General features: G+C 42.4%; 1 long non-coding RNA gene across 2 annotated transcripts in view; it reads right to left on the bottom strand.

Annotated features, from left to right (window-relative positions):
• Window positions 1-3,331: 3,331 nt before the first annotated feature.
• Window positions 3,332-13,162, bottom strand: part of LOC111156617 — a 61,269-nt gene continuing 51,438 nt past the window's right edge. The window contains exons 4-6 of one of the 2 annotated variants that reach the window (XR_002641233.1): window positions 6,833-6,967; window positions 4,733-4,854; window positions 3,332-4,364 (exon numbers count right to left, since the gene is read on the bottom strand). This is a non-coding gene — a long non-coding RNA (uncharacterized LOC111156617). Of the gene's footprint in view, window positions 4,855-6,832; window positions 6,968-13,162 lie in introns of both variants that reach the window. The other variant, XR_002641232.1, reaches the window with a different exon arrangement.

Genomic DNA, 13,162 nt, shown 5'->3' with positions numbered 1-13,162 from the left:
AATTTCCCTTTCTGTATTTTCATTGTTAGTGTATAAGAGAGCCACTGATTTCTGTACATTGACTTTGTATCCTGCCACATTACTGAATTGCTGTATGAGTTCTAGTAGTTTGGGGGTGGAGTCTTTTGGGTTTTCCATATAAAGAATCATGTCATCTGCGAAGAGAGAGAGTTTGACTTCTTCATTGCGAATTTGGATACCTTTTATTTCTCTTTGTTGTCTGATTGCTGTTGCTAGGACTTCTAATACTATGTTGAACAAGAGTGGTGAGAGTGGGCATCCTTGTCTTGTTCCTGATCTCAACAGGAAGGCTGCAAGCTTTTTCCCATTGAGGATGATATTTGCTGTGGGTTTTTCATAGATAGATTTGATGATGTTCAGGAGTTCCCTCTATCCCTATACTTTGAAGCGTTTTAATCAGGAACGGATGCTGGATTTTGTCAAATGTTTTTTCTGCATCAATGGAGAGGACCATGTGGTTCTTCTCTTTTCTCTTATTGATTTGTTCTATCACATTGATTGATTTGCAAATGTTGAACCATCCTTGTAGCCCAGGAATGAATCCCACTTGGTCATGGTGGATAATCTTTTTAATGTGCTGTTGGATCCTGTTTGCTAGGATCTTGTTGAGAATCTTAGCATCCATATTCATCAGTGATATTGGTCTCTTCAATAAATGGTGCTGGGAAAACTGGGCAGCTATATGTAGAAGAATGAAACTTGACCATTCTCTTACACTGTACACAAAGATAAACTCAAAATGGATAAAAGACCTTAACATGAGACAGGAATCCATCAGAATCCTAGAGGAGAACATAGGCAGTAATCTCTTCGATATCAGCCATAGCAACTTCTTTCAAGATATGTCTCCAAAGGCAAAGGAAACAAAAGCCAAAATAAACTTTTGGGACTTCATCAAAATCAAAAGCTTCTGCACAGCAAAGGAAACAGTCAAGAAAACAAAGAGGCAACCCACGGAATGGGAGAAGATATTTGCAAATGACAGTACAGACAAAAGATTGATATCCAGGATCTATAAAGAACTCCTCAAACTCAACACACACAAAACAGATAATCATATCAAAAAATGGGCAGAAGATATGAACAGATACTTCTCCAATGAAGACATACAAATGGCTATCAGACAGATGAAAAAATATTCATCCTCACTAGCCATCAGGGAGATTCAAATAAAAACCACATTGAGATATCACCTTACACTAGTTAGAATGGCCAAAATTAGCAAGACAGGAAAGAACATGTGTTGGAGGGGATGTGGAGAAAGGGGAACCCTCTTACACTGTTGGTGGGAATGCACGTTGGTGCAGCCTCTTTGGAGAACAGTGTGGAGATTCCTCAAGAAATTAAAAATAGAACTTCCCTATGACCCTGCAATTGCACTACTGGGTATTTAGCCCAAAGATACAGATGTAGTGAAAAGAAGGGCCATCTATACCCCAATGTTTATAGTAGCAATGGCTACGGTCACCAAACTGTGGAAAGAACCAAGATGCCCTTCAATGGACGAATGGATAAGGAAGATGTGGTCCATATGGAGTATTATGCCTCCATCAGAAAGGATGAATACCCAACTTTTGTAGCAACATGGACGGGACTGGAAGAGATTATGCTGAGTGAAATAAGTCAAGCAGAGAGAGTCAATTATCATATGGTTTCACTTATTTGTGGAGCATAACAAATAGCGAGGACGACATGGGGAGTTAGGGGAAGGGAGTTGGGGGAAATTGGAAGGGGAGGTGAACAATGAGAGACTATGGACTCTGAAAAACAATCTGAAGGGTTTGAGAGGTGGGGGTGTGGGAGGTTGGGGGAACCAGGTGGTGGGTATTAGGGCACGGATTGCATGCAGCACTGGGTGTGGTACCAAAACAATGAATACTGTTATGCTGAAAATAAATTTAAAAAATGATTATAAATAAATAAATAAATAAATATAAAAAATAAAAATTTTGAAAAAAATTTTTTTTATATCTTTCCTATGTTCTGTAGCCAGACAGAGAAGGCCATAATGTAGGATACCAGGCACATGAATATCTCAGATGAAGTAAAGTACTAAAGACAGAGAGAAAAGCAGTGGTTGCCAGGACTGGGGTGAGGGAATGAGCAGGAGTGATACATATCCCTGTGATGGAAATATTCTTCAAGTAAATCGTTGTGCAATACTCTTAAAGTGCTTAATGGCACCTCCATATACTATTGAAAAGGATCAGAGTAAAATTTTATGTAAACCCCAATTCTACTTTATTTAATGAAAAAATTCCATTAAGCAATTATACAAATGTATACGAAACACAAAAATTAAAAAGAGAGCAATGACAGAGGAGGGGAAACCATTCTTGGGGTTCCAGCCAGAAAGAGCTGCTGCTTGGGGGCTGAGGGTGGTTGTTCCACTGAGACAGGTGCTGGCTCAAGCCCTTCTTGACCTCAATAGCAGGGGCTAGACCCTGCTAGATCTCCAGGTCAGGCAAAAGAGTTGGTGGCTCTTCCATCTCAGAAGAGTGAATTAGAGCCCTGACTAGCATCTGCACTTGTCCCAACAGGGCAGGTGGTGTCACCACTCTTCTTAACGTGTGAGCTCCAGCGCCAGGGAGGGTTGGGGCCACCTGTGTCTCCAAAGATACAGCAGATACCAGAGTGTGAGCTGGGGCCAGTTCCTGATGTGGTTTAGGATGTAGCTCTGGGCCTGGTGCTGTAGCTCCGTGAAGAGCAAGTATCATCAGCATGACTGAATTCCCATGTTCCTTCTAAATAAAGGAAACTTTCCCCACCACTCAATGTTGCCTGCATGCAAGAACCAATCCCTGTGAAGTCTCCATGACTGAAGACCATTGGGACCGGGATCTGAGACTATTTACTGTTCTCCACCCAACTGCACTCTATGGAGGCTTGCTCAGTGTGGCCCACCCTGTCCCCTCCTCAGGCCCACATCAGTCAACACCAGTCCTTCTCACCCACAGCTTCTGGGTCCGTGGGCTCAAGGTTTTGCATCTGTGTAAGCAGAAGCTGGGCATGGTGCTCCAGGTCTGAGTCTGGCATACTGAGCTCCATGTATGCCAGCAGCATATTCAGGCAGGGAAATTCTGGGGGCTGTAAAAATGTTCAGAATAGGGCCGCCTGGGTGGCTCAGTGGGTTAAGCCTCTGCCTTCGGCTCAGGTCATGATCCCAGGGTCCTGGGATCAAGCCCCGCATCGGGCTCTCTGCTCAGTGGAGAGCCTGCTTCCTCCTCTATCTCTGCCTGCCTCTCTGCCTACTTGTGATCTCTGTCTGTCAAATAAATAAATAAAATATTTAAAAAAAATGTTCAGAATATTTTTCTAGCCATGTGTTCAAGATGGAGGAGATGGTCCCGGGGATAGACAATTAGGAAGAGGAATCAGAGGACAGGGCACCCTCCCAAACGAATATCCCAGGGAAACCTGTGGGAACCTGGGTCCTTGGGCATAAATCTCCTGTCAGAGACCAGTCCTACTCCTTGCCCATCTGTGATCTGGCAATCCTGAGATAGGCCTGGTTACAGACAATAGGCTGGCAAGAGCCTCAATGCGTGGGAGATCTTGATGAATGGTGGGACCATTTCTGCCCTACATGGTGGATCTGGACTCACTCTGTAGTCTATCTCCTTGTGCATTTGCCACTTGAATTCAACTGCATGTGCCCAAGGAGGGGTGTTGTCGGGCCTCTTAATTACCCTCAATGCACACATCACTGCTCTCTGAAGATCCAACAAAGGAGGGAGCAAATGGACTCTGTCTCTAGCCAGGCCTTCCCAGGATCCTCCCAATACTTCAAACATTACCTCTTGTGCCCATGTGCTGCCTCTTTCACTAGGTGCCATGAGTGGGTCTCCTTCTACTGACACTAATCTCCCACAGGATTTGGAATATCTGGTCCCTATACTCTCACTGGGTCTCCTGAGCACCCTTTGAACACTCAGTGTACAGGTTCCAACATATTGCTGATTTTGGTGGTTTCCACAGACTCTGGTCTAGGTCCCAGGATTGGGGTAGAGACAGGGGTGAGAGGGCCCGGTAATGGGGAATGACTCTCTTAGGGGCTAAAGCTGTCATCCATTCCCCTGTACTCTGTCACAGTACCCACATCCACAGCTTCCCCGGGTATCCGCTACCTTACAACCCCCTCCATCCCAGTGGCAGGAACCCCACATATCCCTCTTTGCCAGAAATTCCAGAGGAGAGAACGAGGCTGCCCTGGGATGGCTCAGAGGTGTGACTTGGCCTTGCATAAGCTGTTCTATATTACCTTATCGAACCTCCTGCCAAATGCCCTGAGGCTTTGCCCATGAGGTTTGAGCCAATATCTGCAGCATGTGAAAAAGTCATTCCTGGGAAGTAGGCAAACAGCAGGAGAACATATTTCAGTATTGTATGTCTCTAGCCAAGTAACCACCATACTAGACTACACTAGAATGTAGAAGCCTGTTTGCAGGGGTTCCAAATTCTGTTGGGGTCTGCCATCAAGGAAGTAACTTCACTGCCTGAGATCACCTACCCAAGTCCACTCCTGGATTGACACCTACACAAACAGTGCTCAGGGTTGCCATCTGCTCATCCCCATTCTGCATGCAAGGCCACATCTGTACGCAGTGACACCAACACACCCCTCTCCACAGGCCACTAAGGAAGGACTGGGAGCAGCCAGGGCCCCAGCTTGGAAACACACGTGTCTTCAGGAACAGCTCTCCAATCTTACCTGTTTTTGTCCTTGGATAAGACATTATCCCTGTCAGGGGTGGTCTGCATCTTGTCCGTACAATACAGATGACTCTAGCATGGACTTCCTTCATATGTCCATAGGCATTTGTGGGATAATATCTGTGATAATGGAGGAATGGTGTCACATGTAAGAAATAACTCCAACCATATTTTCTTCCTCTTCTTATCTTCTCTAGGTCTACTATTGGTCAGATCTCACTCTACAGTTCCTACTGGGGTGTGTGTATGTTTGTGTGTGTGTGTATGTGTGTGTGTGCGAGCATGTGCATGCACATGCACACTCTCTCATGTGTGTACACATGTGTTCATCAGTGCTCAAATTCTGGAGCCCCAGAAGATGGCAGCCTCACCTACAGAGGGATGGATAATAGCTTCCCAAGATAGTATGCTTTCTAATTTTAAAAGCAAGAAGGGATTGGAGCCTTGGCCTCTGAAGTTCAGAATTCACCCCAATGCCTAGAGACTGCATACCCTGTACTGAGAGCCATTAAATTCTTTCCATTGGGTGTGATGTAGATAGGGTTCCACTCAGTGTATTGCCATGATCTGGGCTGCCCCTCAGACAAGAACTTGCTGGAATGCCTCCTATCTCATATATCAAGGCTCACACTCACCCTTATACCATCTCCATGTCTGTAGCCACTTCTTTCAACACAACTTTTCCCAGAGCCCTCTGGTGAATGGTTACATGCATCCAGGGTCCCTACTTTGAGGACATGCAAAGAGCTGGGTTCATGCCTGTTTCAGCCTTCTAACCATTCTGGGCAATGCTCTAACCCTGTTGAGGTCTTCACCTTCTCCTCTCAGTGGTTCCCTGAAATCCCATATCCTGTTTATACATCTTTGTGTAACCCTGTCCCCTGGAGTGTGGTCTGGACTTAGTGATTCCTACTATTCCACAGAACATAGCAACATGACCAGCAAGCCCCTTCTGAGATTTAGTTATAAAAGCTCATTGCCCAGTCCCATGCTGACTCTGACCCCTATTCTCTCTCAGATCTTCACTCAGGAGTACAAGCCCCTATGTTGAACCATAATCCAGACATGTGCACATTAAAACCCAATAAGGGCCAACAACAGACAGAAGAACTCAGGCCTTTGAGATGGATTGAATCCTACCAACAACCCTAAGTGAGCTCAGGTTTTCAGTGAATCAGGTCGTGCCTTGGTGTTCTCAACAGCCCCAAAGTACTGAGAAGCTTCGCAGGAGCCTCTAGCTGGGCACTCATGGATTCCTGATCCTCTAAGACTGTGCAGAATTGTTTGTTGGTTAAGCCACTGAGTGTGGGGTAATGTGGTCACACAGAACTAGGAGCTGGGTACTGATACTGTCCACCTGCCCCAGGCCTTGGCCCTCTTCCCCTTCCTCCCTGCTCCTTTCTTCAGCTTCTGCCAATCCCCCAGGCCTTATTTCTAACTCCACTGCAGGAACGTCATATTGTTTCCAATCCTCTGCACCATGGTGCCCTCTGCCAGGCTAAATATACTCTGATTTGTGCAGGGCTGTCTCCTTCTTTTCCTGCCATAGGAATTCTCAATTTCATCTCAGCACAGCCTTCTCACACCCCTCACTTGGTGGAGCTCAGGACCCAGTTATAGTCCCTTGCTCCTTTCTTATGAGGCAAATGCTCTTTTCATTCACCTTTTTGGTTCATGTTTTTCCATCTTCCCCTCTAGACCCTGAGCTCCTAGAGAGAGAAACTGGTTGCCTGATAAACACTGGCACCATCTGAGTGCTCAGGGCCCAGTGGCTGAATGAATAGAGGATCCAGCCTTCCTTGACCAGCTCTATTGCTGAAGCCTATTTGATTCTCGTCATGTGTAAGACCTTTTATTCCCCTGCCCTAAGGAAACTCTATGTTCCATGTTGGGCTCAAACTCATGACCCTGAGATCAAGTATCACATGCCCTACTGGCTGAGGAAGCTGGTTGCTTCTCTGGTCATATTTTATAGGTTCTAGGCTGTTAACGATTGAAGTTTACTTGTTGATTTCAACATGCTGTAGGTATATTATGTTATGTTGAATAACAAATAACTCCCCAAACTTTGGTAGCATATCACCATAAATTTCCTCACATGAGAGTGCTGAGTGAATCTTCAGTTTGGAGACAAAGTTCCTTCATGTGGTCTTTCAGGAGCCAAGAGTCCCTCCACCAGCCAAGAGTCCCTTCTCACTCCATGGGTTATCTTGCACCTCTGACACCATCAGCACTAGGGGAAAGATGACAAATACACAAAGGAGGTTGTTTACATTTGGGTTTTGAAGGCCTAAATATACACCTTTATGCTTAATCTTAAAATTTTTTTTTAGAATTTTATTTATTAGAGAGAAAAGAACACAAGAAGGGGATAGTTGCAGAGGGTGGATAACCAGAGAGTTGCAGAGGTGAGGAGGACAAGGGGTGCCTTATATGGACTGGGACAACTTGGGCCAAACAGAGCAAGTCTCCACCAACTGTGGTAGGCTGGGAGTAATGAGTAAACTCAGATCCCTATGCCCATGACTAGCCATCAGGAGAGGACTCCCAGGGATTCCTTCATGGGCTCAGACAACATTGAGTGATGGGAAACGTTTCCTTTATTTAGAAGGACACGAATAGTCAATCATGGTGTGGATACTTTCTCTTCATGAAGCTACAGCACCAGCCCCAGAACAAGATCCTGATCCACTTCAAGAGCTACCTCCATCTCCTACTGAGATTCATGCTGCAACTTCAGAGTTTGAGTGGCATGGGTGGGAATAAGTTGTGTGGCTAATACAGCTGTGGATATAGCAGAGGGGAGGAACCTGGGCTAAGGAGGCTACCACAAAATTTTATCAGCAAAGAAGCACACAACTGAAACTTTTAAGAGTTTACTACTGTGGGGGATGTCCCTGGATTAAAGGTGTTCATGTGGTGAAGCAGGGTAGAATCCCAGGTGTGGCAGCATGAGGATCCTGGGGGTCACAAGAACAGTTGGGGCCTGAATGCTTCAGAGTCCTCAGATATCAGTTGGGGAAAGCTGGCTGAAAACCGTGGGGCCAGGTGCTGGATTTTTGCTCTATGTAGTCCTAAAATTCAAATCACAGGACAGTTGGGCAACCGCATTCCTGCAGGAGTCCACCAAATAAAAAAAAAAAAAAAAAAAAAAGCAGAAGCATGGCAAGACCTCTAACTTCCAGGAGGTACAGCATGACTCTGTGTCACAGAAACCCATATAAATTGGAGTTGGAATTTAGTCACATGCCTGAGATAAAAATGCTTTGTCTCTGGCTGGGTAAACACAGAATTCTGACAGAAACCAAGGAAATAAGAGTGATGGAATGCTTTCCTGTGACAGCTCACTGAAGAGTTGGGTTGTAAATTTTCAGCTTCTGGGTAGAGAGCAGGGTGAAGCCATATTCACCCCACCCGTTGGTGCTGTAAGCCTTCAGGGATTAATACAGGGCCTCATACTGTAATCCAGGGTTGGTTACCTGGAGGTCTGCCTCTGCTTAGGAGAGGTGCATTTGCTCCAGCTGAAGTACACCTGAGAATCAGGGCCACAGACCCCTACCCCAGAAGACCATCACAAACAACTCACTTTTGTCAAGTTTACTGATCATAGAGGGCTGTGAAGCTTCAACTTTTAGGGAAAATACTAGGTAGCTAGGTAGCATTCTTTGTATTTTTATTTTTTAGCCTTTAATTTATTATTTTCATTTTTTTCTTAGTTTTCATCTGTTTTTAATAATTTTTATTCCTTTTAAAATTTATTTTATTTAGTTTTATTCTTCGCATTATATTTTATTTTTTCTTTCTTCTTTTCCTTTCTGGACACAATAATGAGATGGAGAAATTCACCTGAAATTAAAGAACTGGAGGTAGTACTCACCAGCAGGGATTGTATCAGTATGGATATAATTCAAATATCTGAACTAGAACTTAAAACAATGATTCAAAAGATATTAGACAGGCTATAAAAAGTGTAGAAGACAGTAGAGAATCCCTCACTGTAGAAATAAAAGAACACAAATCTAGACGGACCCAAATTAAAAATTCTATTACATAGATTCAGTCCCAAATGAAGACTATGGGAAGGACTGTGAATGATTCAGAAGAGGAAGTCAGTGATATAGAAGATAAAATAATGTAAAATAAGGAAGCTAAAAAAAAGAAAGAAAACTATTGGATCACCACGGGAGATTTTGAGAACTCAGCACTTCCATAAAGTGAAATAATATCCAGATAATAGAGGTACCAGAAGATGACAAGAGGGACAGAGGGGGAAATGTTTATTTCAACAAATTGGAGCTGAGGAATTTCCCACCTACCAGAAGAATGAACATGTACTGAAGTACAGGAGGTACAGAGAACTCTCAGAATCAATAAAAATACGTCAACATCTTGACATATAAGAGTCAAGCTTTCAAGGTGCAGTGATAAAGAGAAAATCCTGAAAGCAGCTCAGGACAAGAGAAACTTAATTACTAAGGGTGGATACATAAGGGTGGCAGCACACCTGTCCACAGACATCGAGAAGGCCAGAAAGGAATGCATGATATATTCAATGTGAAAAATGGGTAAAATGTGCAGCCAAGAATACTTAGTCCAGGGAGTCTGTCATTCAGAGTAGAAGGAGAGATAAAGAGTTTTACAGGGCAAACAAAACTTAAGGATTGTGAACACTAAACCAACTCTGAAAGAAACATTTTTGGGGATCCTCTGTGTGTAGAGAGAGACCAAAGGTAACAAAAATCCGGAAAGAAGCAGAGACAATCTACAGCAACAGCGACTTTACAGGAAATACAATGGCACTGAATTCATAACTTTCAATGTCACTCTGAGTGCAAATGGACTCAATGCCCTGATCAAAAGATATAGTGTATAAACATGGATTAAAAGAAAAACAAGAGCCATCAATATCCTGCTTACAAGAGACTCAGTGCAGAGGAAAGGACACGTCGAGATTGAAATTGAAGGCATGGAGAATCATTTATTATGCTAATGGGCATGTAAGGAATGCTGGAGGATCCATCTTTCTACATTAGACACACTACATTTTTTAAAATTTCTTTTCAGCGTAACAGTATTCATTGTTTTTGCACCATACCCAGTGCTCCATGCAATCCATGCCCTCTCTAATACCCACCACCTGGTTCCCCCAACCTCCCGCACCCCGCCCCTTAGATTGTTTTTCAGAGTCCACAGTCTCTCATGGTTCACCTCCCCTTCCAATTTCCCCCAACTCCCTTCTCCTCTCCATCTCCTCTTGTCCTCCATGCTATTTGTTATGCTCCACAAATAAGTGAAACCATATGATAATTGACTCTCTCTGCTTGACTTATTTCACTCAGCATAATCTCTTCCAGTCCCGTCCATGTTGCTACAAAAGTTGGGTATTCATCCTTTCTGATGGAGGCATAATACTCCATAGTGTATATGGACCACATCTCTCCTTATCCATTTGTTCATTGAAGGGCATCTTGGTTCTTTCCACAGTTTGGCGACCGGGGCCATTGCTGCTATAAACATTGGGGTACAGATGGCCCTTCTTTTCACTACATCTGTATCTTTCGGGTAAATACCTAGTAGTGAAATGGCAGGGTCATAGGGAAGTTCTATTTTTAATTTCTTGAGGAATCTCCACACTGTTCTCCAAAGTAGCTGTACCAACCTGCATTCCCACCAACAGTGTAAGAGGTTCCCCTTTCTCCACATCCTCTCCAACACACATTGTTTCCTGTCTTGCTAATTTTGGCCATTCTAACTTGGTGTAAGGTGGTACCTGAATGTGGTTTTAATTTGAATCTCCCTGATGGTTAGTGAGGATGAACATTTTTCATGTATCTGATAGCCATTTGTATGTCTTCATTGGAGAAGTGTCTGTTCATATCTTCTGCCCATTTTTTGATATGATTATCTGTTTTGTGTGTCTTGAGTTTGAGGAGTTCTTTATAGATCCTGGATATCAACCTTTTGTCTGTACAGTCATTTGTAAATATCTTCTCCCATTCCGTGTGTTCCTCTGTTTTGTTGACTGTTTCCTTTCCTGTGTAGAAGCTTTTGATCTTGATGAAGTTCCAAAAGTTAATTTTGGCTTTTGTTTCCTTTGCCTTTGGAGACATATCTTGAAAGAAGTTGCTGTGGCTGATATCGAAGAGATTACTGCCTATGTTCTCCTCTAGGATTCTGATGGATTCCTGTCTCACGTTAAGGTCTTTTATCCATTTTGAGTTTATCTTTGTGTACAGTGTAAGAGAATGGTCGAGTTTCATTCTTCTACATATAGCTGTCCAGTTTTCCCCAGCACCATTTATTGAAGAGACTGTCTTTTTTCCACTGGATATTTTTTCCTGTTTTGTCGAAGATTAACTGACCATAGAGTTGAGGGTCCATATCTGGGCTCTCTACTCTGTTCCACTGGCCTATGTGTCTGTTTTTATGTCAGTACCATTCTGTCTTGGTGATCACAGCTTTGTAGTAAAGCTTGAAATCAGGTAACGTGATGCCCCCAGTTTTATTTTTGTTTTTCAACATTTCCTTAGCGATTCGGGTTCTCTTCTGGTTCCATACAAATTTTTGGATTATTTGCTCCAGCTCTTTGAAGAATACCGGTGGAATTTTGATTGGAATGGCATTAAAAGTATAGATTGCTCTAGGCAGTAAAAACATTTTAACAATGTTTATTCTTCCGATCCAAGAGAATGGAATGGTCTTCCATCTTTTTGTGTCTTCTTCAATTTCTTTCATGAGTGTTCTGTAGTTCCTCGATTACAGTTCCTTTACCTCTTCTGTTAGGTTTATTCCCAGGTATCTTATGGTTCTTTGTGCTAGAGTAGTTGGAATCGATTCTCTAATTTCCCTTTCTGTATTTTCATTTTAGTGTATAAGAAAGCCACTGATTTCTGCACCTTGACTTTGTATCCTGCCACGTTGCTGGACACACTAGATTTTAAACTGAAGGCTATTATAAGAGATGAAGAAGGACACTATAACATAATAAAAAGGGTGTACCCAATGAAAAGATCTAACGATTGTAAATATGTATGCCCCTAACTTGGGAGCCGCCAAATATACACACCAATGAATTACAAAATTAAATAAACTCCTTGGTAAGAATACAGTAATACAAGAGGACTTTAAGAACCCACTCACGGCAATGAACAGATCATCTATGCAGAAGATCAACAAGGAAACATGGGCTTTGAATGACACACTGGACCAGATGGACTTCAGAGATATGCAGAGCATTGCCTCTGAAAACATCAGAAAAACATACTTTTTGAGGTTACATGGAACATTCTCCAGAAGAGATCACATACTAGCTGAGAAACTAGGTCTCACAAGTACCAAAATACTGACATTATAACATGAATATTTTTAGACCATGGTATTATGAATCTTGAAAGTTAATTACAAGAAAGAATATGGAAGGACCACAACTATGTGGAGGATAAAGAACATCCTACTGTAGAATGAATGGAGAATTAGGAAATTAAACCAGAATTTAAAAATACATGGAAGCAAAAGAAAATGAATGTAGGACAACTCCGAGTCTTTAGGATACAGCAAAGGCGGTCCCAAGTGGGAAGTAATGACAATAAAAGCCTTTCTTAGGAAACAAATTATATTCTTGAATACACAACCTAATCTTAAACATAAAGTATCTGAAGAAAGAACAGCAAATAAAGCCTAAATCTAGCAGGTGAAGAAAAATAAGAAAGATTAGAGTGCAAATCAATGATACAGAAATTTTTTTTAAAAAGTAGAACAGATCAATGAAACTAAGAGCTGTTTTTTTGAAAGAATGAATAAGATGGATGAAACCCTAGGCAAAATTCTCAAAAATAAAAGAGAAAGACCCAAATAAATAAAATCCTGAATGAAAAAGGAGAGCTATCTACCAACATGGAACAAACAAGAAAATATTATGTGCAATTAAATGCCAAGAAATTAGGCAATCTGTAGGAAATTGATGCCATTTTAGAAATCTATAAACTACCAAAACTGAAACAGGAAGAAACAGAAAACAAAAACAGAACCACAATCATTAAAGAAATGGAATCAAAAACATCCCAACAAACCAGTCTTGGCCCTGATGGCTTCCCAGGGGAATTCTAGCAAATATTTAAAGAAGAATTAATACCCATCCTTCTGAAACTGTTCAAAAAAATAGAAACGGAAGGAAAAGTTCCAAACTCATTCTAGAAGGGCAGCATTATCTTGATCCCTAAAACAGACATTGACCCCACCATAAAGGAGAATTTCAGACCAATACCCCTGATGAACATGGATGGAAACCTGTTCCCCAAGGAAACAGTTAGTTAACAGGATCTAAAAGCACATTCAAAGGATTATTCACCACAGTCAAGGGGGATTTGTTCCTGGGATGAAGAGGTGGTTCCACATCTGTAAATCAACCAATGTGATACAACATAAGAAC

Source organism: Enhydra lutris, unplaced genomic scaffold (genome assembly GCF_002288905.1).
Source record: "Enhydra lutris kenyoni isolate GAN:26980312 unplaced genomic scaffold, ASM228890v2 scaffoldscaffold47, whole genome shotgun sequence".
Lineage (NCBI taxonomy): Eukaryota > Metazoa > Chordata > Mammalia > Carnivora > Mustelidae > Enhydra > Enhydra lutris.
This window is presented reverse-complemented; position numbering and strand designations above follow the sequence as displayed.